At 49.9% G+C, this 20,425-nt stretch overlaps 1 long non-coding RNA gene across 1 annotated transcript in view; it reads left to right on the top strand.

Moving 5' to 3' along the window:
- LOC115081850 overlaps window positions 1-18,644 on the top strand; it is a 28,626-nt gene extending 9,982 nt beyond the window's left edge. The window contains exon 3 of the long non-coding RNA XR_003853929.1: window positions 18,104-18,644. This is a non-coding gene — a long non-coding RNA (uncharacterized LOC115081850). The remainder of the gene's footprint in view (window positions 1-18,103) is intronic.
- The last annotated feature ends 1,781 nt before the right edge of the window (window positions 18,645-20,425 follow it).

Here is a 20,425-nt window from a genome sequence, read left to right as displayed (position 1 = left end):
GGTGGTGGCCTGGCTATGGCTGGCCAGCGGGACTCTAGCGCTGGCCAGCGCTCGGTCGTGACCCTTTTAAAGGGCCACGACCGAGACGTACCTGGCCTATTTGTTCCTGGCCAGCTTGCTATCATGCAGTAGGGCGTCAGCAGATGAAATTGCTGTGTGGTGCCTCGGACCTCTGCTTTATCTGGCAGAAGGCAGTGCAGTAGGAAGGAGCTAGCAGCAGGTGGCTTGATTGGTTGGGCTTTCTGGGGGGTGCAGAGGTTTAGTGGTGTAACGGTGGTCAGTGATCAGAAGGCAACACACTGTCGGTTCACAGCCACTGGGAGGGGAGGGAGCCCCCATATAGCCAGAAACAGCCTCTAGCCTCACAGTGCACACTGCTTTGGAGGTATTGCTGGCCTTGGGTTTGAATCAACTAGACAACTCTAAAAAAAAAAAAATAACAGAAGAAAGGAATAGGATGGGACTGAGGTGAAGACATTGCCACATGGCCGAAGCAATTCCTAAAAATTTAGGCAGTGTTGGGTTGTTTGCACCCCCCCCCCCCCCCCATTACCGGAGTGGACATGGCAGAGCCAATGCAGGAGCATAACCTGCTTTCAGGAGCCACCTATGAAACGGCTCCAGCTCCGATCCCCGCACCAAAAGCCCAGGTGAAATCATGGCGCAGAAAAAAGGGGAGACAGATGACCAACCATGACAGAGGGGAGCACGTTGACCGGAGACGAGGGAGAGATTTAGTGGTGAGACAGGAGAGTGGTAACATAACTGACCAGGGAGGACGTCCCGATGGGACCTCTCCTAACATGACCCAGCAGGAGTGGGAGAGCTCGCCATCCCGACATGCAGCAAGGGAGACCACAATTAAGATGGCAAATGCAGAGCACAACCAGCAGCAGGACACTCCCGTTGGGGCACTGGTTTCTTCCATCGCACACCGGTGTCCCTATGGAAGTGCACAGCCACAAAGCAGGTGGAATGCAAATCATCAACGGAGTCCTCCACATAGCTGGGGGTATGGGAGCAGCACAAATACAGATGGCACATGGTCTGCCCTCAGGAGCCCACACTTGAATCTGGATATAGAGGGCAGGGTCATGCCATTGGCCATCCAGCATACATGAACTATGATAATGCAACATGGCAGCAGAGAGAGGCTTGGGTTCTCAGTGCACCCTGCTCATTCTCTGGATGGGGCCCTGCCATTCTTCCCCACAGTGGAGCAATGCACTGGGATTTCCCATCATGTGGTAGTTTTGGTGGACCATATACATACCCCCCACCATGGGGGCATTGACCAGCTCCCATCCCTGGAACCAGCATCCCACACAGCAAAGGGCAAATAGCACAAGAAGTTTCACATCCCAGTTTGAGCAGCACTGGAGGGGCAGAAGGCGCCACCACGCCGGGTGTGCAGGAGGTCCTGGGCAACCTATTGATTGATGGAACACAGGTTATTTATTTATTTATTTATTTATTTATTTATTTAAAGGTTTTTTATATACTGATACTCGTTAAGAAAACATCACATTGGTTTCCATACAACGTGAAATCAGCCAACAGGGCTTTACAGTGTAACTGATAATAGAACTGGGGGGAGGGGGAGGGAAAGGAGGGGGGAAGGGGTCGGGTAAACAGGGGCTTTGGTATACATTCAGTAAGCGCGAAACAGATACATAGGGGGAGCGGAGGGGGGGAGGGGGGTGTGACGAGGCTGAGGATGGAAGAGTGGGAGGGAGGGGTGAAGGAAGGGGCAAGGGGGGGCAGGGGGGGAACTAACAGGGGAGGGAAGTGGTGCATTGCGTACAGATCTGAGGGAAGTGAACCTAGAGGGTAGAGGGGAGGGAGATGGGAGAGGAGGGGGAGGGTGTAGGACGGGGATGTAGGCAGAGAAGGGATCATGCGTAGGCTTGTGTGAACAGCCAAGTCTTAAGTTTCTGTCTGAATTTCTTAGGGCAGGGCTTGAGGCATAGCTGGGTAGGCATTGTGTTCCATAGAGAAGGTCCAGCTAATGATAGGGCGCGTTGTTTGGTGGCTGTTAGTTGAAAGAGTTTGGGAGAGGGTGTGTGTATAGTTGCTATATATGGTGTTCTGGTGGGTCTGGAGGTGGAACGAATGGTAGAGTGTCTGTGAACCAAAGCATGTCCGGATTGTGGATGGCTTTGTGTATGAGGGTAAGGGTCTTAAATTGTATTCTATTCTATTCTATTCTATTTTATTTATTTATTTATTTATTTAAAATCTTTTCTATACCGTCGTTAAGCTAGTTGCCGTCACAACGGTTCACAATAAGGCACATAATTTCAAACTTAAATGTGTTGAGTTATATTAACTAAACAGGTGCCATCAAATACTGTAACATAGTTTCATATTAAGTATTACTTAGTGGTTGTGATAAGTCATGTCTACTTTAAGTATATCGGCTATAAGATAAATTAACACTTAAGTCTTGTCCTCTGTTGTTGCAATCTAATAGAGGTAAAGTAAAATAAAATATACACACACACACCATTCGAGTAAGCTGATGTATGTGTGTGGGAGTTCTTCGGACTGCATCATACAATTCCCTGGATTCTACTCTTCATTCCCTTTGTGGTATGCTTGCTTAAATAGCCATGTTTTTAAACTTTTTTTGAATGCTTTGATGTCTCTTTGTGTTCTGATTTCTAAAGGCATTGTGTTCCATATTATAGGTCCTGCCAGGGATAGGGCCCTATCCCTTACTTGAGTTAGTCTGGCTGTTTTTACTGAGGGAATAGTTTGTAGGGCTTTGTTTGCTGATCTCAAGTTTCTATTAGAGACATGTACGTGAAGGGCTGTGTTCAGCCATTCTGCCTTTTCGTCGTGTATTAATTTATGTATGGTGCAAAGAGTCTTGTACTGAATTCTTTGTTCAATGGGTAGCCAGTGTAGTTCAATTAGGGTTTTGGTGATATGGTCTTTTTTACTTTTACCGGTTAAAATTCTTGCAGCTGTGTTTTGTAATACCTGTAGTGGTCTTATCGTGGTGTGGGGTAATCCTAGTAGAAGGGCATTACAGTAATCAGTGCTTGAAAAAATTAATGCTTGTAGTACTGACCGGAAGTCATTTGGTGTTAGTAGTGGTTTAAGTCTTCTGAGAGTCATAAGTTTGGCGTAACCTTCTCTTACTTTTAGAGATATATGTTGTTTCATACTTAGTTCCGTATCGAAATTCACTCCAAGGTTTCGTACTTTCTCTGCTAGTTGTATTTTTTTTGTTGTTATTGATTGTGATTGGGTTTTGAATGATTGTGATGTTTTTTCGTTCAAGATGTAGGAATTCTGTTTTCTCTATGTTAATAACTAATTCCATCTGGTTTAAGAGCTGTTTTATTATATCTAGATACATGTTGGCTAAGGTTAATGTTTTCTCAATTGAGTCATTAATTGGACGTATTAATTGAATATCGTCAGCATATATGTAGTGTGAGATGCCCAGACCAGCTAGCAGGTGGCATAACGGCAGCATGTATATGTTGAATAGTGTGGCAGATAGGGCTGATCCCTGCGGAACTCCTGTTTGAAGGTTTATTCTTTCTGACATTGCTTTTTTGATTTGCACTTGGAAATATCTGTTATCTAGGAATGATTTGAACCATTTGATTGTTGTGTTGCATAGTCCTATTTCTTCTAATCTATTTAATAGGATATCATGATTTACTGTGTCGAATGCCGCTGATAGGTGATGGGGAGCCAGTGAAGTTGTTTGAGAATGGGTGTAATGTGTTTTTTTCTGTGTGTACCTGTTAATATTCGTGCAGCTGCGTTTTGTAGCAGCTGCAATGGGGCTGTAGTATTCTTAGGTAGACCTAGGAGTAGTGCGTTTGAGTAGTCTATCTTAGCTATGCAGGTTAGTCCACAAATTCCGGCTATAGTTGCAGCACCTGGCAGCATGGGACTGGCAGCCCAGAACAATGAAGAAGTCGATGGTGAGTCAAGAGGGGGGGTCGAGGGTAGTGTGCGTGCTGAGGGTGGCATGCGTGCGATGGAGGGAAGATGGCTTGTGACAAAAAAACGTAAAGCCAAGCACAAGCATAGAGCCATCTCTAGTTCAAGTTGTAGTTCCTCGGAGACATCTGACTCGGACTCAATGGACGATAATAGCCCTTGGCCCCTGGCAGAAGGAGCCAGCAAAGCATCCAGAGGTCCTCCGGCACTCACCGCTGTATCCAAATTGTGGGAGAGTATTCACAAATCTCTTCACAGGAAGATTCAAAAGCGATCTTACATTGACATATTTCGTATTATGAAGGGGAGGGCCACAAGGAGGAAGACAAAGGTGTTACAGTTCCCGGTCTCAAGAAGCCTGTTCCTACTTCCCAGTACCGGGCCCGGGTTGCGGCCCTTCTTGCTTCGGCCGCACCTGCCAGCCACCGCTGCAGTCCTTCCGCTTCCCGGCTCAGCTCAGGACAGTTCCTTGCTCCCCCTTCCATGACTGAGGGGTGCTGATGCCTCGACCTCCACTCGGGCCGCCTCCTAGCCGCGGTGAAGGAACGACGCCATGCTGCTCTCGCTGTCACAGCCGCCTTGCTTGGCCCCTGCTCCTAGGTGCATGCACGTGCCACCGGTCAGAATTAAAGGGGCCATGGTGGGAAATGTTCCCGCAGCCCCTAGTGATGACATTGCCAGCCTTAAGCAACAGATCTTCTTGCTCTTGCTTGCTCGAGTTCCTGCTCCTGCACCCATTCCTGGCTCCTGCTTCTGCTCCAGATCTCCTTGTACCAGTTCCCGCTTGTCCCTTGCTTCATCGGACGGACCTCCTCCTGCCTGACCTCTGGACCAGACCCAACCATGCATTCTGCTGCCTGCCTCTGACCTCTGGACTGGACCTGACTACACATCCTGCCACCTGCCTCTGACTCCTGGACCAAGCCTGTCCATGCTCTCTGCCACTCACCTGGCCCACTGGACTGGATCTGACTCCTCTCTTGGCTTCGGCCTCTGGGCTCTCTCTCTCCTGGCTGCAGCTGTACTCTCTCGCCAACTCCCTGGGATCATCCACACAGAGGCCCACGTAAGACCAGCTGGCCCCGGTACCCAAGGGCTCAACATGCGGGGAATGTGGGCTGGCAGTGGCGAAGCTCCAACTGGCCTCTGCTTCCCATCTGGCCTTGCTACCTGATGGTGGAGACCTGTGGGGGTTTCCCCCACAGGTGGGGCCAACACCACCTCTGGCCAAGGGTCCACGAACATAACAAAAGGAAGAGGGTGTGGCCCATGGTACTGACAGAAGAGTCCCTAAGAACATCATCAATTGGACCTGTGCCTTTCTGCATATGATAAGAATTGTAGGGCATGATGACCCCTCCCAATATGGGCCCATGCTTAGCTATGCAGACAACATCCTTGAAGCTTACAAGGATCATGAAGGCTGGGCATAGCTGAATTCTGACGAGAAATTCCAAGACAATATGGAAGAAAATAAATTCATGTCCTGGGGAACACAGGATGTCAGCTTGTGGGCAAGTGATGCAGGAGTGTGCATGCAGGCGCCAAGGAAGTCATCATCAACCATGCAGGCCACAGGGGCAACACAGGTACAGGACAACATATGCTGGCATTACAAGAGATCAACATGCACTTTCCAGGACTGCATGTTGCGATCCTGCCCGCGAGGAGCGCAGGCAGGCCCTTACCCCCACGCGGCCAGTCGGGCCGCTGACGCTGTTTTCTTCGCGGCAGGCCTGCCGCCGTCGCCGGGTCCCTTCTTGGCTGCTTCCAGCCCTGCGCGGCAGGGTCGGGCCACCGGGAGCTCCTCCATGTGGCTCGGTCAGCTGCCACCGCTCCGGTGTTCCCCGACGCTCTGCAGGCTTCCCGGGGTCTTCAGCCGGCAGGGAGGCCGTCCCTGCCGGTGCCTGCAGCCTCTTCAGCTCCCTGCAGCCAGCCTTACCTCTCTATGCCTTCCTGCTTCAGTCTTCGCGGCTGGGAGCCGCTCTAGCAGCCTGCCACCTCTCCAGCTTCAGGGCAGGGCTGCTCCTCTGCCTGCCTGGCTTCCTTGGATTCTCCACGTGGCCGGGAGGATGCCACCGGCTTCCAGCTTGCCTCTCCAGCTTCCTAGGGCGCGGGCACGTGCCTCTCTACTCCTCTTCTAGGGCCAGCCAGGTGTGGCCCCCTGCCCTCCCTGGGCATTGTCATCATCAGCCCTACTAAAGGGCTCAGCATTCAGTCTGTCTTTGCCTTCGCAAGGAGTTGGTCAGTCCTGGGATTCTACCATCCTTGCTCCAGGAGTTGTCCGTGTTCCAGCCTTCTGCAAGGTCCAGTGTTGCTTGTTCTCTGTCGGAGCTCTTCGTCCTGTCCTGATGTTTACCTGCTGTTCCAGTCCTGATGTCTGCTTGATGTACCAGCCCTGATGTTTGCCTGTTCCTGTTCCTGCCCTTGGCCTGTCTTCCAATCCGGTACCCGTGTTCCAGTTCAGATGATGCAATCCTTACCTTTGGCTGCCGGTGTGCAGCAGCCCTGCTATAAGCTGCCAGGAGTGCAGCAACCTGCTTCTACCCTGTTCCTGAATCTCCTGAAAGCTAGCACCTCGTTCCTGTGTCTTCGAGATGTCCTGGTGCCTCACGGCAAGCCATGTCATGGTCCGTGACCAGCCCCATGGGCGGGCTGAGTAGGGCGCTTCGTGATGCAAGCCATGCACCTCGTTCCTGAGCCTCTGAGAAAGCCTTACCTTGTTCCCGAACTTTCCGAAAGCCTGGTATCCTGCGGCAACCCCTGTTGTGGTCCGTGACCAGCCCCACGGGCAGGCTGTGTAGGCCGCTCCATGTTGCCAGTCTCGTACCTCGCCCTTGAGTCTCCTGTATGCATCATACCTCGTTCCTGACTCCACGTCTCTTCCTCCAGTACCTCGTTCCTGAGTCTACGTCAGCACGTCCAGTACCTTGTCTCCGACTCCACGTCTGCACCTCCAGTATCTGTGCCTGAGTCTACGTCTGCACTTCCAGTACCTCGTTCTGAAGTCTCGTCTGCATCCATGTTCCAGTCTTCGCTGCCCTGACCTCCATCCGGCCTGCCGCTTCGTGCCGTACCCTGCGGCAGGTCTGAAAGGGCTGGGAACGGTCGGAAGACTGTTCACAAGACCAACATAGCGTTGTTGGGTCTTCCAAAGCGTGCAGGTCCGGAGGAGGGCCTGTCTCCAGTCATCTCCCCAGCCTTGCTTCCGTCCTGTCCATGCTCGGGCATGCCACGCCTCCCGCGGCACTTCTTCAGAATCCCTCTGGGGTTGAGCCGTGGCGCAAGGACACTCATCTCCCAGGAGTGGGATCGCTCTCCTAGCGCTCCCCAACAGATTGCGAAGGCCATGTGTCCGGCGTTCATGTCCTTGTGATGGGTCTGTGCCAAGTTCCGGAGTTTCTTTGCCAAAGGAATTTTTTTTTTTTAAAGGAAAAAACTTCAGTCCCAGTTTTTTCGCTGTGTTTACCGACCTGCTGGAGGCGCCAGCTTATTTGAACTTTTGTTTTCCCACACCGCTAGAGGCCTAGCACCTGTTTTCACCAAGTGCCTTCTTGAGACTTTTGCTTAGCCTGGGTACACTTGCTGTACGACCTGCAGGAGGCGCCTGCACCCAGGTTCACCACCATCTTCCATGCTGCAGCATCTGGTTCCTGTGTTGCACGACTATCTTGTCCAGAATTTTTATTTTTTCCCTCTGAGAATGCTTGTTCACCTGCAAGAGGTACCTGCTCTGAAGAGCTTACTCTGCTGAAATTCCTCGCATCTCACTCACCACCCCGAGCGCGAGTCCAGCAGCCTCTTCGGGGATCCACTGCAAGCTTCACCATCCAAGCAAAGATACTGGTCCAAGTGTGCCTTTCCAAGTAACCTACTGCCAGCTTGCTCTCAAGCCATCCTGAAGATGTCCGTCTCTACCATCAGCCTAGGACCACTCGAATGTGAGTTAACCAAGCCACATCAAGATTCCGCCCAGTCTTAGGGCTCGCTCCTGATGGGAGTTTCTGAACTTTTGTGCCTTTGATCCTCTGCACTGTTCTAATCCTGATTCTCACCACCAGTTACTTGAGCTGCCAGTTCTACCCACCTGAGCATCAGCAATGTCTTCACTAAGGAATCTTATTACCAACTGAAGGACTCCAGTTTACGTGCTTTGCCAAGCATATTTCCATGTGAGCACCAGCCGTGACTAGCAGTCCATCTGCCCTCTTGCATCTACACCTTAAAGGGAGTCACGCTTGCTCGTATTGCATATCTTCTAGAGACTGCTATACCATCCAGTCACCAATACTTCCAAGCCTGACCCTTGAACTACTGGTGGGTACCTAACTCAGAGTGCCTCAACATACTTCAAAGCCGACTTGTACCAACTGAGGGATGTCCTCCATCCTCTAGTGAAACCAAGATCATTTCTCGCCACGTCTTACATTGCTAACTTGACGGCTTGCTCCAGCTCTCCGCCTTGTGTCACTGGAGTCCCAAGTCTCTGGAACTATTAATCAGCATCTAATCTCCACCTAGAACTCCAGCCTGCACCACGGCTTCAGTCTTACGTTTATGGACCTCCATTTAAGCCAAGTCTTGGATGGAGCCTTGCCTCTGTCTGGATCCTAGAACCAAGATGCCTTCTTGTGGTTCTGTACCCTACATCCTGCCTGACCTGCGCCTTCAGCATTCCATGTTCTGTGTTTGTCTTGCCTGGACCTTGACCACTTCTGCCTTGTCTTCTGCTCCAGTATTCTTCTCGCTACAGTTACTCGCCAAGAAGTACCAGCTTGTCCTTGGATCTCCGCTTGCCCTCGACGGTATGGACTACCGCCTCCTCCTCTCGCTGTTGTCTAGAGGCTTGAGGGGGGGCTTTGAGGAGGGGGTACTGTTGCGATCCTGCCCGCGAGGAGGGCGGGCAGGCCCTTACCCCCACGAGGCCAGTCGGGCCGCTGACGCTGTTTTCTTCGCGGCAGGCCTGCCGCCGTTGCCGGGTCCCTTCTTGGCTGCTTCCAGCCCTGCGCGGCAGGGTCGGGCCACCGGGAGCTCCTCCATGTGGCTGGGTCAGCTGCCACCGCTCCGGTGTTCCCCGACGCTCTGCAGGCTTCCCGGGGTCTTCAGCCGGCAGGGAGGCCGTCCCTGCCGGTGCCTGCTTTAGCCCGGGTCCTTGGTCGGCAGGAAGGCCGTCCCTGCCGGTGCCTGCAGCCTCTTCAGCTCCCTGCAGCCAGCCTTCCCTCTCTATGCCTTCCTGCTTCAGTCTTCGCGGCTGGGAGCCGCTCTAGCAGCCTGCCACCTCTCCAACTTCAGGGCAGGGCTGCTCCTCTGCCTGCCTGGCTTCCTTGGATTCTCCACGTGGCCGGGAGGACGCCACCGGCTTCCAGCTTGCCTCTCCAGCTTCCTAGGGCGCGGGCGCGCGCCTCTCTACTCCTCTTCTAGGGCCAGCCAGGTGTGGCCCCCTGCCCTCCCTGGGCATTGTCATCATCAGCCCTACTAAAGGGCTCAGCATTCAGTCTGTCTTTGCCTTCGCAAGGAGTTGGTCAGTCCTGGGATTCTACCATCCTTGCTCCAGGAGTTGTCCGTGTTCCAGCCTTCTGCAAGGTCCAGTGTTCCTTGTTCTCTGTCGGAGCTCCTCGTCCTGTCCTGATGTTTACCTGCTGTTCCAGTCCTGATGTCTGCTTGATGTACCAGCCCTGATGTTTGCCTGTTCCTGTTCCTGCCCTTGGCCTGTCTTCCAATCCGGTACCCGTGTTCCAGTTCAGATGATGCAATCCTTACCTTTGGCTGCCGGTGTGCAGCAACCTGCTTCTACCCTGTTCCTGAATCTCCTGAAAGCTAGCACCTCGTTCCTGTGTCTTCGAGATGTCCTGGTGTCTCGCGGCAAGCCAAGTCGTGGTCCGTGACCAGCCCCATGGGCGGGCTGAGTAGGGCGCTTCGTGATGCAAGCCATGCACCTCGTTCCTGAGTCTGTGAGAAAGCCTTACCCTGTTCCTGAATCTCCTGAAAGCTAGCACCTCGTTCCTGTGTCTTCGAGATGTCCTGGTGTCTCGTGGCAAGCAAGTCATGGTCCGTGACCAGCCCCATGGGCGGGCTGAGTAGGGAGCTTCGTGATGCAAGCCATGCACCTCGTTCCTGAGTCTGTGAGAAAGCCTTACCCTGTTTCTGAATCTCCTGAAAGCTAGCACCTCGTTCCTGTGTCTTCAAGATGTCTTGGTGCCTCGCGGCAAGCCAGGTCATGGTCCATGACTAGCCCCATGGGCGGGCTGAGTAGGGCGCTTCGTGATGCAAGCCATGCACCTCGTTCCTGAGCCTCTGAGAAAGCCTTACCTTGTTCCCGAACTTTCCGAAAGCCTGGTATCCTTCGACAACCCCTGTTGTGGTCCGTGACCAGCTCCACGGGCGGGCTGTGTAGGGCGCTCCATGTTGCCAGTCTCGTACCTCGCCCTTGAGTCTCCTGTATGCATCATACCTTGTTCCTGACTCCATGTCTCTTCCTCCAGTACCTTATTCCTGAGTCTACGTCAGCATGTCCAGTACCTTGTCTCCGACTCCACGTCTGCACCTCCAGTATCTGTGCCTGAGTCTACGTCTGCACTTCCAGTACCTCGTTCTGAAGTCTCGTCTGCATCCATGTTCCAGTCTTCGCTGCCCTGGCCTCCATCCGGCCTGCCGCTTCGTGCCGTACCCTGCGGCAGGTCCGAAAGGGCTGGGAACGGTCGGAGGACTGTTCACAAGACCAACATAGCGTTGTTGGGTCTTCCGAAGCATGCAGGTCCGGAGGAGGGCCTGTCTCCAGTCATCTCCCCAGCCTTGCTTCCGTCCTGCCCATGCTCGGGCATGCCACGCCTCCCGCGGCACTTCTTCAGAATCCCTCTGGGGTCGAGCCGTGGCCCAAGGAGACACATCTCCCAGGAGTGGGATCGCTCTCCTAGCGCTCCCCAAGACTGCAAGTTCAAGCATGTTTGTTCATCCTGTGCCGCTCCTCACGCAGTCATGAAATGCTCCAAGAAAGCAACAGGAGGGAGTAATGGAAAAGGGAGATAGGTACCAGCAATTTGGCAAAACACCATCACCCATTGACCTGTCAGCTATGATCCCATAGCTCAACCAGGACTTAAGGTCAGAGAGGCACAACGGATTGTCCAAGGTTTCCATGCTAGATTCCCCATTCCATTTGAGGGTCACCTGGACGGGACAACTACCTCCAGTGCTACATCCGTGGTACGACACGCTGCCATCATACAAGTGAAATTGGACATGGGATTGGCTTTGGGATGTATGGCAGGTCCATTTTCACATTGCCCTTTTCAAAAAATGTACCTATCACCTTTGGCAGTGATCCCTAAGAAAGAGACCGGAAAGTTCAGTCTTAACCAGAACCTCTCCTACCCTCCAGGCTCATCTGTATACAAACAGCATCTCCCTGAAGAATGCTCAGTGCAGTATGCTTCATTTATTTAACCTGGCTATTGCATTGCTCAGGAAGTGCGGTGTGGACGCCTTAATGGCTAAGTCTGTTATAGAGTCAGCATTCAGGATGCTGCCTATTCATCCAAGCAGCTTCCTGTTGTTGGGCTTTCGGTTCAGAAACGAATACTACTTTGATAAATGCAAGCCAATAGAATGCTCAGTTTCATGTTCCTACTTTGAGCTCTTCAGTTCTTTCCTTCATTGGGTGACATCACAGCGGGCAAGATCAAGCAGCATCATACATTACCCTGATGATTTTTTTATTTGTTGGGCTGAAAGAATCAGACGTTAGGGGTGTGCATTCCTTTTCGACATATTGTGAATCCATAATGTATATGCCATATTCGTTGTATTCGTGGGGGTTCCGAAACGTATGGCGAACCCCCACGAATACAATGGATCACCACCGAATAGGCACCCCCACCCTCCTGATCCGCCCCCCCCCCAAGACTTGCCAAAAGTCCTTGGTGGTCCAGCGGGGGTCCTGGAGTGATCTCCTGCACGCAGGTCGTCGGCTGCCGGTATTCAAAATTGCGCTGATAGCCTTTGCCCTTACTATGTCACAGGAGCTATCGGCGCCATTTTGAATACCGGCAGCCAATAGCCCAAGTACAGGAGATCACTCCAGGAACCTCGCTGGACCACCAGGTACTTTTGGAAAGTCTTGGGGGGGGGGGGGTCAGGAGGGTGGGGGGTTGTATATAAATAACTTTAAAAGGTTGGGATGGGGTTTTTTGGGGGGAACAAATTTATTTTTGACATATGAATGGCTCGGGGGCCCACGAGAATGGATGCAATGGATTTGGGCCCCTACAAATCTGAATCCCGAATGGGATGAATCCATCCCTGCTGCACATCCCTATCAGACGCATGCACATGCTTATTAGAGGAATTCCAAAGTGATGAAACTGCGTGTAATGTTGCGACAGGCATTGACAGCAAAGAAACTCTCACTGCGATCGATCCAAGCCTTTCTGGGGACACTGAACTTTGCCTGTCAAGTAATTCCCATGGGGCGAGTTTTCTTGAGGAGATTGGTTGCTGCCACAGTCTTCATCAGTAAGCCGCATCACTTCATGAGGCTGTCGAAGGCTATGCATGTAGATATCTCCATATGGGCATCATTTCTGGATGAATTTAATGGTGTGTCCATAAGGCAGGCACCCTCATTCTTAAGCAGAGATTTGGATATACACTCAGATGCCACAGGGGCCTGGGGCCTTGGGCTATTTGGTTAAGGGGCATGGTGCACCGAGCCTTGGCCAGCTGAGTGGGCTGAAGTCAACTTGACAAGGAACATCACAATTCTGGAATTATTCCCCATATGGGTAGCTCTCATATTATGAAGCAAAAGATTGAGGGACAAACACATAATTTTTTTGGTATGACAGTCAAGCAGTGGTCCAGGTTTTGAACAGAGAGTTGGCTAAATGTCCCAAGATGTTAGACTTGCTAAGGGAGGTAGTGCTCGCAGGTTTGTGCTTCAATACTACAGCAAGGGCAAGGCACATTCCAGGGGTTAGTAATAATATTACTGATTCCTTATCTCATGCTAAGAGGGATTTGTTTCACAAGCAGGTACCCACAGTAGACCAACAGGGAATGCCAATGCCAGAGCACCTTAGGATGATTGGTCTCCAACCACCCGAGACTTAGTATGAAGGTCCTTGGCTCTGTCCACATGGTCTGCATATTGCTGTAATTATGACCACATGCCAAGATTCCTAATGCAATATGGCTGGAGGCATGGACCAGTGCCAGATGACCTGATAGTAAAGTATGTCTCTTCAGCCAAGGAAATGGGGGCAACCAGAGGTTCAGTGGTTACCTATCTAGCAGATCTGGCATTTTTTTTCGAAGGCGGATCCCACCAAGTCCTTCCTGTTGAAGAAGATGTTGGCAGATTGGTCAAGAAAGTCAGGACCAACCATGGATGCTTGGCTTCCAATTATGCATAACCTGATGGGGACCCTATGGGTGCTTTTGGCATCAATCTGCGCTTCTGACTTCAAAACCAACCTGTTTCGCCTTGCCTTCTCGCTGGCCTTTTTTGGAGCTTTATGAGTGAGCAAGTTGGCCGCATCCAACAAACGATCTGGGTACTTGGGCATGCTGTTGTGAAACGTGACATGTACACCTCTAGCGTGCTGTATAAAGATACACAGATCAAAAAAAGATCAGGTGGGAAAGGGAGCAGTTCTTTCTTTGAAGAGGATCAAGGCATGCATCACTTGTCCTGTCCAGAACATGGAAAAGTATCTAGCTGTTCGACACTCTGGAGTGTACATTTGTTGGTACACATTCACCAGGTGCCAATGACCAAATATCAGTTCTCCGCTATGCTCAGAATGGCTGTAACAAGAATGGTCCTGGATGCCAGGAAATTTACCACATATTCCTTTAGGATTGGAGCGGCCACAAGTGCTGCGCATGGAGATCTATGGGTCAACACCATACAGCGGATAGGAAGATGGAGATCCGAGGTTGTCAATACTTATGTCAGGATGGTCCAGGTAAGCACTCCTACTCATAATTTCTTAATTGTATTTTGTAGATCTGCGCCGGGCTTAATTGACTACTTGGTTTTTCAGACACTCTTTTGTGCATTGGGCTGCTAAGAGAGCACATGATTGCCCCTATGGACTGCATTTGGGATTGGCACCTCACAGGCTAGTTGTGACATGGATATGACCCCCTCTTTGGCATTTGAAGGAATTGACAGTAGCCTCAAATGCCATCATAATACATTTTGGGGATAATGAACTTGGTGAATTATCAAGCAAGCAGTTAATTATGAGGATCAAGAATGACTTGGCTGAGTTATCATCCTTGTTCCCGCATACTCATAAGAACATAAGAACATAAGAAAATGCCATACTGGGTCAGACCAAGGGTCCATCAAGCCCAGCATCCTGTTTCCAACAGTGGCCAATCCAGGCCATAAGAACCTGGCAAGTACCCAAAAACTAAGTCTATTCCATGTAACCATTGCTAATGGCAGTGGCTATTCTCTAAGTGAACTTAATAGCAGGTAATGGACTTCTCCTCCAAGAACTTATCCAATCCTTTTTTAAACACAGCTATACTAACTGCACGAACCACATTCTCTGGCAACAAATTCCAGAGTTTAATTGTGCGTTGAGTAAAAAAGAACTTTCTCCGATTAGTTTTAAATGTGCCCCATGCTAACTTCATGGAGTGTCCCCTAGTCTTTCTACTATCCGAAAGAGTAAATAACCGATTCACATCTACCCGTTCTAGACCTCTCATGATTTTAAACACCTCTATCATATCCCCCCTCAGTCGTCTCTTCTCCAAGCTGAAAAGTCCTAACCTCTTTAGTCTTTCCTCATAGGGGAGTTGTTCCATTCCCCTTATCATTTTGGTAGCCCTTCTCTGTACCTTCTCCATCGCAATTATATCTTTTTTGAGATGCGGCGACCAGAATTGTACACAGTATTCAAGGTGCGGTCTCACCATGGAGCGATACAGAGGCATTATGACATTTTCCGTTTTATTCATCATTCCTTTTCTAATAATTCCCAACATTCTGTTTGCTTTTTTGACTGCCGCAGCACACTGAACCGACGATTTCAATGTGTTATCCACTATGACACCTAGATCTCTTTCTTGGGTTGTAGCACCTAATATGGAACCCAACATCGTGTAATTATAGCATGGGTTATTTTTCCCTATATGCATCACCTTGCACTTATCCACATTAAATTTCATCATCATTTCTTGTGATCTGATATTATTCCACATATAAAATTGAACGATTTGAAACTGTGGAGGAAAGGGCGCAAGAAGGTCGACCGTCAGATTGGCATATGGACCTGCAAGCTTGATGGTTACCAAATAAGGCACACATGGGCGGATGTTCATTGTCAAGGTTTATTTAGGTCATACAGAGTTCATCTTTCGGATATTGTCTATGATATGTTCAACAACGCCTTACAGGAGGCTTTGGAGGGATGGTTGTTGGGGATTAATGTTGGCTGCAGCTAAATGTTGGTGGGGAGCATGAGGAAAGGGCACGGATTTGATGGTGCCTTGCTTGGTTATTATGGTGGTAGTGGTGCAACCTGGTCTTTGGCAATTGCCATATCAGCTCTGGTACCAGTTTGTCTAGAGGTGTGTGTATATGTGTATGTGAATATATACCCCGACAAACAGATCACTCACTGAAGGTTTCAATGCTGTGACCTTAAATTAACTGATTAAACGTTACGGATACTTTGTCTTTCATAAACTGAATGACACTGAGCTAACACCGCTCAGACTGTTACAATGTAGCAGCACAGCATGCCTTTAAGTGCTTATGACTGCATTCCTCCCCCTGAGGAAGCCAGCATTGGCGAAACATCTGAAGGCCTGTTTGTTGGGGTATGTTCAGTGGTAAACTTCCAGTGCATGTGTGAATACTCTACACTCTCTTTAATATGATCATCTACGCAGTGAACAGTTGATCTCACACGGGTTTATAATGGAACAGCTTCCTTAAGCAACATTTGTGCTGCATGTATTTTCAAACATCAGTTTCTTCTACAATTTGGAGCAGATCCCTGCCCCCACAGGATTTATAAAGACTTTGGGGGTCATTTTTCAAAATGCGATAAGGCGTTTTCGCATGCGTTAAGGGCTTATCGCATGCGAAAAGCCCCGTTAACGCATGCGATAAGGGTTTAACGCATGCGATAAGGGCTTTTCGCATGCGATAAGCCCTTAACGCATGCGATAAGGGCCGTACCGCACATCGCGATGCAAATTTTGAAAAGGGGAGGAATAGGGGAGGAGTTGGGGGAGGTCCAATGTAAAGTAGGTCCTTCTATCGCAGTTTGCGATAGATTTTGGGCAGTATCGCAGCCCTTTAACGCTGAAAATAACTACACCTTTTTTTTTTTGCGGTAAGGGCAGATTGCATGCGATATCGCGTTTCGCGATATTTATCGCGGAGCACACCGCATGCGATAAAACCTGTAAATAGCTCCACAGCTTATCTGGACCAATAAAAAGGCTTGTTTTTAGTAGGTGAGCTGTCATGAGACCATATGCTCACTGCCAGGTGTATATATACACGGCTACCACATGCCTCGCCAGTCCTGTCGCAGACCACGGCATGTGGAAGCAGGACACCATGAAGAACAGGCCAGGCCACATCGAAGAGAGCACAGGGAGTTACCAGGCGAGGATAATTAGGGACCGTATATTCCCTCCACGTACGTCCTTGGACGGCATGCCTGAGGACACAGTGGTGAGCAGGTATCGCCTTAGCACTCAGGTTGTACATGAGTTATATGAGGACATGCGTGTTGATCTGGATCCTGCGACCACAAGGTCCCATGCCATCCCTGACATGACCAAGCTGCTGCCTGCACTCCATTTCACTGCCAGCGGCTCTTTCCAAACCACAGTAGGAGTTGTGGGAGGAATGTCTCAGAGCACATTTTCACGCTGTCTGGATCAGGTCATTGAAGCAGTCATGGCCCGCATACATCGATACATGTACTTTCCTCGCAACAGGCAGGGCTTGAGGGACTTGAAGACAGCTTTTTATGCCTTGGCACACTTCCCCAATGTTATTGGAGCTATCGACTGCACCCATGTGGCCATCATTCCACCACGTGAAAGGGAGGCAGGTTACCGCAGCAGGAAGCTATTCAACTCCCTCAATGTCCAAATGGTCTGTGATGCAGGAATGCACATTCTGGACGCGGTGGCCAGGTACCCGTGCAGAACCCATGATTCCTTCATCCTAAGGCAATTGGGCCTTTTCGACAACTTTGAGGCAGGCATATACGGTGATGCTTGGCTTGTAGGTAAAAGACGACATCTTTTTTCTATTCCATATCTATATTATATTGTTGAAGTGTGTCATATCACCGAAAAGGGAGGCAAACATTTGTGGCCTTGCCATGGCCATGTTGAGTGTTGCAACCCAGTATACATGGTGTGTCAGTGGTCATGAGCAAGTGATAGGCTTAATGTTTGCCTTTTGCACATCCTTTTTCACTGTCCTGCTGCTGGTCTGAGGTGACGGGGTCAGTAATGGTGTGACATATGAAGCTGTATCTAAGTTCCTAGTACAGAGCATCTATATGTCCCTTTTCCTATGAGTCCTGTGGTGGCGTTCCAATGTCTGCACACTGCACACTGATGGCATACACCCTGTATGTGTGATTATATACCGAGCCATCTTGCCCCTTTGCAGCCAGTGTATATCTGTACACGTGCCCTCCTGTACAGCAAGTATTGTGCCCCTGCACAGCAAGTATTGTGCCCCTGGGATGGCCTCGATAGCCTTTTGTGCCACATTCGGCCACACACCACAGCCTGCACTCCTGCAATGCACAATCACCATAACAATGTAACCAATGTCAATCCTTTCACTGCAGGTCCCACAGCTGTAATGTTGGTGTGTGCAGTTGTGTGGCAGCTACACCTATGTATAGCATTGGAACGGGCAGTTAGGCCACATGCAATGCTGTACTGAGGGACATAGTAGCTGCTTAGCGTAATAGGTGACAACCCCTAAGTATACTGCAGTCACACAACAGGAATGAGCCTTTAAGGTCCAGCTATCTTCCAGGCTATCTTGCACTGTATAACTGGATGTTGTGTGTAGCCTGTCACATCAGGCTATAACCTAGCTTACAGTAATGTGTTTCTTATGTCATTGGTGCAGGGGATTTAGGTTATGGTTGCCGGCCATGGCTTCTGAACCCCATACACATGCCGAATACGCCTGCAGAGATGAGGTACAACGACGCTTTATGTGCTACCCGCACAGTCATTGAACGCACTTTTGGCCTTCTTAAAAGCCGTTTTCGCTGTTTGGACAAGACGGAGGGAGCCTTAATGTATGCCCCAGACAAAGCTGGCAGGATTGTCCTACTGTGCTGTGTGTTCCATAATGTGGCAGTACGTCATGGACCACCAATGGATATATGTCCCGACCTCCCACAGGATCCCACATGTGTGAATGCCCGAGCCCAGGAGACCCTAGCAACTGGCAGACAGATTTGGCAGAACCTTATCGCTTCACACTTTTCCTGATGGGTCCGGCCAATGGAATGTGTGTGGGAATGGCATTGATGGGTTTGGCCGAAGAATAAGTGCCACGCTCTCAGTCACAAGTAGTACATTGCTATGATGTGCATGCCTACGTATGTGCCCTATTTCAATTACTGTCTGTATTATGGACCCTTGCACTGGCATTGGAATAAAAGCTGTGCTGCCAAGTTTCAGTTTTATACATGGTGTAGCCAACTTCTGTTCTGCGTGCATGACACAGTAAAAGAGGCAGGTCTGTTAACACAGTGTGTTTGACCTACCTAGAAACATGTGGGGTGGCTAGCAGGGTGCAGCTCTCACACTTCTTGATATGTGCATGTCACAGCTTTCTAACAGTCGAAATTGGCCAAATATGTAGGCACCATGCACAGTGGTTCAACATTGTTTGCGTGTCTGTGTGTATGTACAAGGACATTCCCAGGTAATTTTGAAACCTGGCCATCCTCACAGGACCTTTAATCTGTCACATGCATGATGATCTGCATAACACTTCGCTGTGTACATACAAGTACACATCCGCTTCCGTGCATGTCTACAGGTGTACAAAGTGAGGATGTACATCACCTTCAGGTGACACTGCTTCATGTACCTTGGAAGTGTGTACCATGGGTGCCCACAATCCCGCACACATCCCACAGCAGAACCTCTCACCCTCCCTTACAAGCAGGCTGAACGCCTTGCTGATATGACTGTCAAGTGTCACAATGTGCCTAGCTTTTGGAAACCTGCCTTTGGCCTTTCCCAAAGTGAGCTTAACTGTGTACATGGTCGCTAGGTCACCCCATTGGCTGTGGTCGTATAATGCGCTATGACACGTGTCCCCTCATATGAACATGTGAATATCCACTTGCTGGACTGTGAAGGCACATGACAGGATGACTTACAGTCACACTGCTCTCTCAGGAACCACGTACATATATAACTATCATGCACGCCAAGGGTTTACCATCCCTTCAGTAGTCTTTCACATGACAGCCACCTATAATATCCAACTCATTACACTGTTTCAGCTCTTATACTGCTTTAACAAGCAGCACTTCAGTTTGTTCCCTCATGATAACCATTATAGGACTGGCACACAAACTGAAGTGTAAAGGCCATGTGGTATGTGTGATGCCCTGCACAGCATATAGTCTCTCACACAAACCATATTGTACTGCAAACCACGTAATGCACAAGCCTTGCAGGCGTACATCAGGTATACCGTCAGCTCCTCCACATGTGTGTGGACATCTGTGAACAGCAGCAACGGTGAGCAGTGCTTGTGTTGTTACCTTTCACCATTTGTAGGATGTTCGACCTGTCCTTTGGTCGTATCTCTTCCAGGAAGGGTGGCGTCCAAAGCTGTTTCAGCAGCCTACCTTTGGTGAACTGAACATGAAAGTTTCCGCAGCCATTTTCAGCTGCACTGTATACTCATTTGGGTGGTGAACTCCAAACACAGATGTTAGGTGTATCTGATGGTAGATTATGTCCTTTACATGTTGGCATTGTGGCAAGCTGCCCTGTACAGTTTGTTACAGCAGTTTGTGGCACGTAATTGAATGAGCCATGAACGTGATGTGAATATTAGCTGTTGATGTACTGCTTTTGGAATGCAGCTATACTTACTGTTTGTGGAGGCGGGAGGTTAGATGGTTGAGAAGCAGGTACAGTTAGTTTTCTATGAGCCCCTACATCCATAGGTTCAGGCGTGCCATTCACAGAGTACTGTTGTAACAATTGTCTGTGAAAGAACAGCATTCTGTACGGGGTTGGCATAACATACATGTGTGTGATACGTATGTTACGCAGTTCTCAGTGGACCATGCTCACTCGGACACTTGTAATGTGCGGTCCCTGCTGCTTTACACACGTCAGCCTCTATGTGTAGTCGACATAAGGGTATAGCAGGTAATCGGGTGGCAGGTTTGTTCTAACCTACAGTTTAGTG

This window comes from Rhinatrema bivittatum, chromosome 1 (genome assembly GCF_901001135.1).
Source record: "Rhinatrema bivittatum chromosome 1, aRhiBiv1.1, whole genome shotgun sequence".
NCBI classification, from domain to species: domain Eukaryota; kingdom Metazoa; phylum Chordata; class Amphibia; order Gymnophiona; family Rhinatrematidae; genus Rhinatrema; species Rhinatrema bivittatum.
This window is presented reverse-complemented; position numbering and strand designations above follow the sequence as displayed.